The sequence below is a fragment of the Chiloscyllium punctatum genome, chromosome 4, assembly GCF_047496795.1.
Source record: "Chiloscyllium punctatum isolate Juve2018m chromosome 4, sChiPun1.3, whole genome shotgun sequence".
NCBI classification, from domain to species: domain Eukaryota; kingdom Metazoa; phylum Chordata; class Chondrichthyes; order Orectolobiformes; family Hemiscylliidae; genus Chiloscyllium; species Chiloscyllium punctatum.
Window position 1 is genome coordinate 93,662,277 of NC_092742.1, and position 10,235 is coordinate 93,672,511.

A 10,235-nucleotide genomic window follows, 5' to 3' on the forward strand; every position below is an offset into this window, starting at 1 on the left:
ACCCCCAATCATACAGAGACCGATCTGTTACAGGCTGGACTGAGATGATAGACAATGAGGGGTCAGGTCAACCACTACTTGAATGAGATGAAAACTAGAAAGATTATAAAAAAAACTCACATCTCGGTGGCTGATTTCTCAACACTCAATAGTGGAGGACTCAAGGCTCTTACACTGCTGTCCACAATCCGTCCATGTCATATCTGAGTCACAGGCACCATACGAAGATCTAGACCCCGAGAGTGGCCTCTCGGTTCCGCAATTGGTCAAATAAATACTAGAAGCTCAATGTCTTTTAGCAAGTTTTAACAATTTTAATACAACGCTGGGCATAGGTTATCCAGCAACATGGGGGTTAAGCACCTCTGTGTACTCTGGAAAAGCTGCACGCAACCTTAAAACACAGGTACCTTTTATAAGTTTCTTAACAAACAAAACAGCCTTAATTGCAAAATTAATCCAATAAACTGAAATGCGAGGTGCTGCATTTTGGGAAAGCAAATCTTAGCATGACTTATACCAAACGCCTTCTTCACTATCCTGTCTACCTGCGACTCCACTTTCAAGGAGCTATGAACCTGCACTCCAAGGTCTCTTTGTTCAGCAACACTCCCTAGGACCTTACCATTAAGTGTATAAGTCCTGCTAAGATTTGCTTTCCCCAAATGCAGCACCTCACATTTATCTAAATTAAACTCCATCTCCCACTTTTCAGCCCATTGTAACCTGAGGTAACCCTCTTCGCTGTCCACTACACCTCTAATCTTGGTGTCTTCTGCCAAGTTACTAACTGTACCTCCTATACTCGCATCCAAATCATTTATATAAATGACAAAAAGTAGAGGGCTCAGCACCGATTTTTATGGCACTCCACTGGTCACAGACCTCCAGTCTGAAAAACAACCCTCCACCACCACCCTCTGTCTTCTACCTTTGAGCCAGTTCTGTATCCAAATGGCTAGTTCTCCCTGTATTCTGTGAGATCTAACCTTGCTAATCAGTCTCCCATGGGGAACATTCTTGAACGCCTTACTGAAGTACATATAGATTACATCTACTGCTCTGCCCTCATCAATATTCTTTGTTACTTCTTCAAAACACTCAATCAACTTTGTGAGACATGATTTCCCACGCACAAAACCATGTTGACTATCCTGAATCAGTTCTTGCCTTTCCAAATACATGTACATCCTGTCCCTCAGGATTCCCTCCAACAACTTGCCCACCACCGAGGTCAGGCTCACCGGTCTATAGTTCCCTGGCTTGTCTTTACCGCCCTTCTTAAACAGTGGCACCACATTTGCCAACCTCCAGTCTTCCAGTACCTCACCTGTGACTATCGATGATACAAATATCTCAGCAAGAGGCCCAGCAATCACTTCTCTAGCTTCCCACAGAGTTCTCGGGTACAGCTGATCAGGTCCTGGGAAATTATCCACTTTCAACCATTTCAAGACATCCAACACTTCCTCCTCTGTAATCTGGACATTTTGCAAGATGTCACCATCTATTTCCCTACAGTCTATATCTTCCATATCCTTTTCCACAGTAAATACCAATGCAAAATATTCATTTAATATCTCCCCCATTTTCTGTGGCTCCACACAAAGGCTGCCTTGCTGATCTTTGAGGGGCCCTATTCTCTCTCTAGTTACCCTTTTGTCCTTAATATATTTGTAAAATCCCTTTGGATTCTCCTTAATTCTATTTGCCAAAGCTATCTCATGTCCCCGTTTTGCCCTCCTGATTTTCCTCTTAAGTATACTCCTACTTTCTTTATACTCTTCTAAGGATTCACTCGATCTATCCTGTCTATACCTGACATATGCTTCGTTCTTTTTCTTAACCAAACCCTCAATTTCTTTAGTCATCCAACATTCCCTAAACCTACCAGCCTTCCCTTTCACCCTGACAGGAATATACTTTCTCTGGATTCTTGTTATCTCATTTCTGACGGCTTCCCATTTTCCAGCTGTCCCTTTACCTGCGAACACCTGCCTCCAATCAGCTTTCGAACGTTCTTGCCTAATACCATCAAAATTGGCCTTTCTCCAATTTAGAACTTCAACTTTTAGATCTGGTCTATCCTTTTCCATCACTATTTTAAAACCAATAGAATTATGGTCGCTGGCCCCAATGTGCTCCCCACTGACACTTCAGTCACCTGCCCTGCCTTATTTCCTAAGAGTAGGTCAGGTTTTGCACCTTCTCTCGTAGGTATATCCACATACTGAATCAGAAAATTGTCTTGTACACACTTCCTCTCCATCTAAACCTTTACCACTATGGCAGTCCCAGTCGATGTTTGGAAAGTTAAAATCCCCTACCATAACTACCCAATTATTCTTACAGATAGCTGAGATCTCCTTGCAAGTTTGTTTCTCAATTTTCCTCTGACTATTAGGGGGTCTATAATACAATCCCAATAAGGTGATCATCCCTTTTCTTATTTCTCAGTTCCATCTAAATAACTTCCCTGGATGTATTTCTGGGAATATCTTCCCTCAGCACAGCTGTAATGCTATTCCTTATCAAAAATGCCACTCCCCCTCCTCTCTTGCCTCCCTTTCTATCCTTCCTGTAATATTTGTATTCTGGAATATTAAGCTGCCAGTCCTGCCCATCCCTGAGCCATGTTTCCGTAATTGCTATGATATCCCAGTCCCATGTTCCTAACCATGCCCTGAGTTCATCTGCCTTCCCCGTTAGGCCCCTTGCATTGAAATAAATACAGTTTAATTTATTAGTGCTACCTTATCCCTGCCTGCCCTGACTGTTTGACTCACTTCTGTTCTCAGCTGTACCCGTCTCAGGTTGATCTTTTTCCTCACTATCTTTCTGGGTCCCAACCCCCCCCCACCCCCCACCTTACTAGTTTAAATCCTCCCAAGCAGTTCTCGCAGATTTCCCTGCCAGTATTTTAGTCCCCTTCCAATTTAGGTGCAATCCATCCTTCTTGTACAGGTCACTTCTACCCCAAAAGAGATTCCAATGATCCAAAAATGTGAATCCTTCTCCCATACACCAGCTCCTCAGCCATGCATTCATCTTCTCTGTCCTCCTATTCCTGCCCTCACCAGCACGTAGCACTGGGAGTAATCCAGATATTACTACCCTTGAGGACCTCCTTTATAAATTTCTGCCTAACTCTCTGTAATCTGCCTTCAGAATCTCAACCTTTTCCCTTCCAATATCGTTGATTCCAATGTGGACAATGACCTCTTGCTGTCCCCTCTCCCCCGTGAGAACATTCTCCACCCTCTCTGAGACATCCTTGATCCTGGCACCAGGGAAACAATACACCATTCTGCTTTTTCTCTGCTGGCCACAGAAACGTCTGTCTGTACCTCTGACTACAGAATCCCCTAACACAATTGATCCCTTGGAAGCCGAAGTACCCCTGGTTGCATTAGAGCCAGTCTCAATACCAGAAACTTGGCTGTTCGTTCTACTTTCTCCTGAGAATCATCACCCCCTACGTTTTCCAAACCAGCAGTCGGTATCTGATTTTCCTTATTGTCTACAGCGTTCCATCTTTCCCACTGTTCTTCCCTGACTATGTTGATAATCTGATCATCGCTGAGTACCTCTGCCCCGATGTCGTTGCTTGGGTAAACTGTGACAACAATCTCAGCCTCTACGAAGTCTCCTAATCCCAGCTGTCTGCAGTTCTTGGTGATTTCAGTGGTTAGCCTTTGATCTGGATGAGTGTCCTCTTTACTGTCACAGCTACCAACACTCTGTGACTGTCGATGGCTTGATATGGTTCCAAGATTCAGCGGTCATGAACAAAGTGTCCTTGACTGTGAATGACTTGATAATTTGCAGCAATCTTCTGTCGACATTGTCTTTATTGATGACTGAACACATGTTACAGCGATAATATTTCTTCATTATTGCAATGATTCCCTGATCAAGCAGCTGTAACATTGAAGTGGTGTTTGGTGCTGAAAGCAAACACTTGACAGCTCCATCTGGCACTTCTAATTGGCTGCCTTTCATAGTGTGTGCCCCCAAATTGTCAACAAGCAGAAGGGCACGTTGCTCGAGTCCAACACTTGTGTGGGGTGGCATGGTGGCTCAGTGGTTAGCACTGCTGCCTCACAGTGGCAGGGACCCGGGTTCGATTCCAGCTTCGAATGTGTGGAGTTTCCCCGTGTCTATGTGGGTTTCTTCCAGGTCCTCCGGTTTCCTCCCACAGTCCAAAGATGTGCAGGTTAGGTGAATTGGCCATGCTAAATTGTCTGCAGTGTTCAGGGACGTATAGGTTAGGTGCATTAGTCAGGGGAAATGTAAGGGAATGGGTCTGGGTGAGATACTCTTCAGAGGCATGGTGTGGACCTGTTGGGACGAAGGGCCTGTTTCCACAGTGTAGGAATTCTAGTGCTCATTCTAATTCTAAATGCAATCTGATGGCAAGTACAAATTCTTCCTGAAACCAGGATAAAAACAGTGGATATGTCATCCATGCCTTGTTTTGTGATTTGTACTTCATGAGAAATGAGTTCTTGTCACAGTTCTTGAAGCAACGTTGATTGGAATAACGCCAAATGCAGACAAGCAGTAGTATGGGAAAATCGTAATGTGATCCTTCTGCGCTTTATGTCCCAATATCTGCTTTCCCTCGGAGGGACATTAACCGCCTCAACCTGTCGTCCCCCCTCCCCCACTCCAACCTCTCACCCTCACAACGCGCAGCCCTCCAATCCCTCTGCTCCAATCCCAACCTCACCATCAAGCCAGCGGATAAAGGGGGCGCAGTGGTAATCTGGCGCACTGACCTCTACACCGCTGAAGCCAAACGTCAACTCGAGGACACCTCTTCCTACTGCCCCCTCGACTATGACCCCACCCCCCATCACCAAACCATCATCTCCCAGATCATACAGAACCTCATCACCTCATCACCTCAGGAGATCTCCCACCCACAGCTTCCAACCTCATAGTCCGGGAACCCCGCACTGCCCGGTTCTACAAGCCTGACCACCCTGGCCAACCCATTGTCTCAGCATGCTCCTGCCCCACTGAACTGATCTCTACCTACCTCGACACTGTCCTATCCCCCCTAGTCCAGGAACTCCCACATACGTTCGAGACACCACCCATGCCCTCCACCTCCTCTAAGACTTCCGTTTCCCCGGCACCCAACGCCTTATCTTCACCATGGATATCCAATCCCTCTACACCTCCATTCGCCATGACCAGGGCCTCCAAGCCCTCCGTTTTTTCCTCTCCAGATGTCCCCAACAGTACCCTTCCACTGACGCTCTCATTCGTTCGGCCGAATGTCTCCTTGACTTGTCCGGACTTGTCCGACCTGCCTATCTTCTTTTCCACCTATCCACTCCACCCTCTCCTCCTTGACCTATCACCTTCATCCCCTCCCCCACTCACCCATTGTACTCTATGCTACTCTCTCCCCACCCCCACCCTCCTCTAGCTTATCTCTCCATGTTTCAGGCTCACTGCCTTTATTCCTGATGAAGGGCTTTTGCCCGAAACGTCGATTTCGCTGCTCGTTGGATGCTGCCTGAACTGCTGTGCTCTTCCAGCACCACTAATCCAGTATTTGGTTTTCAGCATCTGCAGTCATTGTTTTTACCTCGGAAACAAGTGTTTTGTCCAGCAATACAGCCAAAACAATCCACTTTCATCAGCATCGTACAATTGTTCAAGTTCTTAATTTTTTTTCTCAAATGATGGATTGTAGTTTCTGTCTGAATTCTTCCAAAGGTGCTGTCATCCATGGACTTCTGTTTTCTAAGAAAGCTGAGTTGCCTAATGCCGTGGCAATCTTTGAAATGTTGTAACCGTCGCAATGATACACTGTGATTGGACTCTTGTTCTGCTTTACCGGCGTGTATTCGTTCATGAAAACTGACAGCTTTTTCTTGTAACGTCAAACCAGATATGGGAATCCTATTTTCAGTCTGCTGTGAAAACCACAAAAATATAGCGTGGTCGGGTTGTTCATCTTTCGCTGGCCTCATGGATTGTTTTTTTTTAATGCATATGAAGTGTCACTTTGATGAATTTCTCAGTTGCCGGTCTTGCTTTCCTGGTATTGGAAACTGTTGTTTTTCCAATATTGTACTCTTGTACAATCATGATCCAAATGCTGTAAAATCTCACTTTTCTGTTCGATTGTCAATGCTATTCGCTTTCTCTTCACTCTCACGGTAACAGCGACAAACTCAATCACTTATACTAGATAAGTACTCGAACAAAGTTGTAGAGGGAATTAAGGCACCAATGATTTTGCCACGCTTTTAAATCGTTCAGTATATCAGTCCCTTTTATATGTTAACATTATTTTCACGCAGTTTAAAGTGATGAGAGAACTGTTAACAAAAGACACGATCATTGCACCGGTGTCGGTAACACCTCTTTGATGTAACATTTTACGGGATCTTGAGATCTTGTTTGGATAATTGATGTTCAGATAACCAAAGTTGCACTGTACGGCGTTGAAGGTGATTCAGAGCAGATCTACTGGATTTTCTTCTGAGGAGATGTTGAATAGATTGGGCTTGTACTCGCTGGAGTTTAGATGTTTGAGAGAAGACTTTATTGAAACATGTAAGCTTCTTAGGTGCTTGGCAAAGTAACTGTGGAGAAGTTGTATCCTCTTGTAGGAGAGCCTAAAGCAAGATGGTACAATCTCAGAGTAAGTGACCACCCATTTGAGACAGAGATGAGGAGGATTTTCTTCTCTAAGGGTAATGAATCTGTGGAATTCTTCACCACAGAGAGCTGTTGAGGCTGGGTCATTAAGTGTTTTCAAGGCTGAGCTAGATTTTAAATCAGTAAGAGAATGAAGGGTTTTGGGGATAAGACAGGAAAGTGGAGTTGAGGATTATCCTTCGATCTGTCTTTGATGTGTGGACCAATATCAATGGGCTGAATTCTGCTTCATTCTGCACCTATGTTTTATGGTCGTCTTGCCCTACCATGAAGATGGCTATGAACTATTCATTAAAGTATCATGTGTTATGGCTTAGTCCATAACACATTTCTTAAGCAGGCTGGCCGGCAAGGTGGCACAGTGGTTAGCACTGCTGCCTCACAGCGCCAGAGACCTGGGTTCAATTCCCGCCTCAGGTGACTGACTGACTGTGTGTGGAGTTTGCACATTCTCCCCGTGTCTGCGTGGGTTTCCTCCAGGTGCTCCGGTTTCCTCCCACAGTCCAAAAATGTGCAGGTTAGGTAAATTGAATATGCTAAATTGCCCGTAGTGTTAGGTGAAGGGGTAAATGTAGGGGAATGGGTCTGGGTGGGTTGCACTTCGGCGGGTTGGTGTGGACTTGTTGGGCCAAAGGGCCTGTTTCCACACTGTAAGTAATCTAATCTAATCAGGCACGGCAGACCATAACTTTGCAATTTGTTTTGGTAAGTGTACAGTGAAAATTACCCGGATTAAGTTAGCTAAATTGACTACTAGATTTTATAACAGACAAAAATTAATTCACAAAATTACATAATGAAATATAAAGAACAGAATGAAGAAGCTGTACAGAACTCAACCTATCCAACTAAACTTAAATGACGCTATCGTTCCTGCCCCTACTACCTCTGCTGGCAAAGCGTTCCAGACACCCACTATCCTCTGCATGAAGAACTTTCCACGCATACCTCCCCTAAACTTTTCCCCTCTCACTTTGAACTTGAGACCCCTAATAATTGAGTCCTCCACTCAGGGAAAAAGTTTATTGCTATCCACCCTGTCTACACCTCTCATGATTTTGTAGGCCTCCATCAGGTCCCCCTTAATCTCCATCTTTCTAATGAAAATAATCCAAATCTACTCAACCTCTTCTCATAGCTAGCACCCTCTGTACCAGACGACATCCTGGTGCACCTTCGCTACACCTTCTCCAAAGCATCCACATCCTTTTGGTATTGTGGCAGAATTGTACGCAGTATTCCAAATGTGGCTGAACTGACCTGCCAACCCTTGTACTCAATACCCATACGATGAAGGATAGCATGCCATATGCCTTCTTGACCACTCTACTGACCTGCGTTGCCACCTTCAGGGAACAATGGACCTGAACACCCAGATTTCTGATTACATCAATTTTCCCCAGGACTTTTCCATTTACTATATAGTTTGCTCTTGTACCGCTCAATATTTTCTTTGTAAAACACTTTGTTGTTTTACTTTGCTCTGTCAGTATATTGAATCTACACTTTTTTGTACGTTTATGTTTGTTTTTCCTTTAGTTTGGTAATCTCCTGTACATTTGTTGCTGAAGGTTGTTTAACTATATGACTGGAACTGTTATCTCTTGGATGTATATCCTGGTTTTGTATTGTTCCAAAAACTTGTTTGAGCATTCAGTTCACCCATCTTACTGGGTCAATTTATTTCTTGTGGTTTGCATTTTGTCTTAACTAAGCTAAAAATTCTGTCATATCCAACTTTTATATCCGATTAGACATTCTTTTTATTGAATGCATGAAGCATTAAAGTGAAAGTAAATCTGTTGGAAACTAAAGTTCAGCTTAAAGGATATAGTGTGATAGTGGTCATGATTTGGAGATGCTGGTGTTGGACTGGGGCGTACAAAGTTACAAATCGCACAACACCAGATTATAGTCCAACAGGTTTATTTGGAAGCTCCTTCATCAGGTGATTGTGGAGTGCACAATTGTAAGACACAGAATTTAAAGCAAAAGTTTAGTGTGATGTAACTGAAAATATATGTTGAAAAATATCTTGCTGTTTGTTAAGTCTCTCATCTGTTAGAATGACCTTGATAGTTTCACTTCTTTCGTATGTAAATCACAAAACTTTTTTAAAAAAGTTACATTCTCAGATTAACTGTAACAATTGGTGTCAGCGCTGATAAGACATTGAGATGTTGAAGATGTTAGCCCCCCGTGTTCCCTGTCTGTGCCATAATGTTTAGACTGATTCTAATCTAAAAAGTGAGTTAACAGAGTCTTACATGGATTCATGCAGTTTTTGAGCAAAGTACAATGTAACTCTGCAAATGCAAATTCACCCCACAAACGTATGTGTGCATGTGGGTTTTCTTTGTGTGTGTGTGTGTGTGTGTGTGTGTGTATCTGGGGTGGGGGTTTGAGTGTCTTTGGGAGAGTGTGCATATGTGTGTGTCTGTGATTGTAAAGTGGTTTAAGGCTGTGAGAGGGTGCATTTGAGAGTGTGGGAGTGTGTGTGTCTAGGGTGGGGGGGTGGTTTTGAGTGTCTGTGAGAGAGAGTGTGTGTGTAAAGTGTCTAAGTCTGTGAGAGGATGCATGTGTGAGTGTAGGAGTGTGTGTGTGTCTGTTTGGAGTGTGTTTGAGTGTCTGTGTATAGGGGTTTCTCTGTGTGCATGCACAGGAGTGTGTGTGTGTGTGTGTATAGTGCAATGGTGGTCACCTGTTGTGTGACATGAACCCAAGGTCCCAATTAAGTCCCTCCGTATGGGTATCGAACTCGGCTATCAGCCTCTGCTCTGCCAGTTTTTGCTGCTGTCTGTCCTGTACTCCACCTTGGTGGATGGTCACCTGAAGGTCCGAGGCCGATGCCTTGGACCGCTGAAGTGTTCTCCTTCTGGGAGAGAACACTCCTGTCTGTTGATTGTTGCACTTCTTATTTGATTCTTACTTCTCATTGTACAACTTCTAATGTTCTCAACATTTGCATCTATCATTTTCATTGAAATATGTGAATTTTGCTGATTCCCTTTTTATGTTATCTTTAAGATCATTATTTGTACTCAGAACAAAGTTGGAAAGAGATAGGCGAAGAACATAGATGGCAGAAGCAGTGTTATAGTTCTCACTGGTGCTTTGTGTTGATATTCTAGATTATTCAGTAGTGGCAATGATTTGATCACTAAAAGTACAATTTAAATTCTGTGTAATTAACTATTGCTTATAGCTGGTAAAAGTTCTCAAAATAAGTCGAAGTGCCAAAAAATTATATAGTGTAATAACAAACTGAAAAGAGAAAGAAATAGTTCAAAAATAGTTTCAGGAGGCAAAACTAGGATGAAGCTCAAAATTAAATTCTTATTAAGACTGTCTCACACACAGGGATGTTTCAGCAAATTGCAACATCTGCAATCACACAAGGCACCAGCCCAGAAAGGAATCTCCCATTAGCTCAGGAAAAGAACATCTAAGCATCTCTGATTCACAGATCATTTTCAGATTGATTTCTTCTGCCTATTGCAAGCAGAATTATTAGCAGTTTAATCAATAGTATTTAGTATCACAATCTAGTA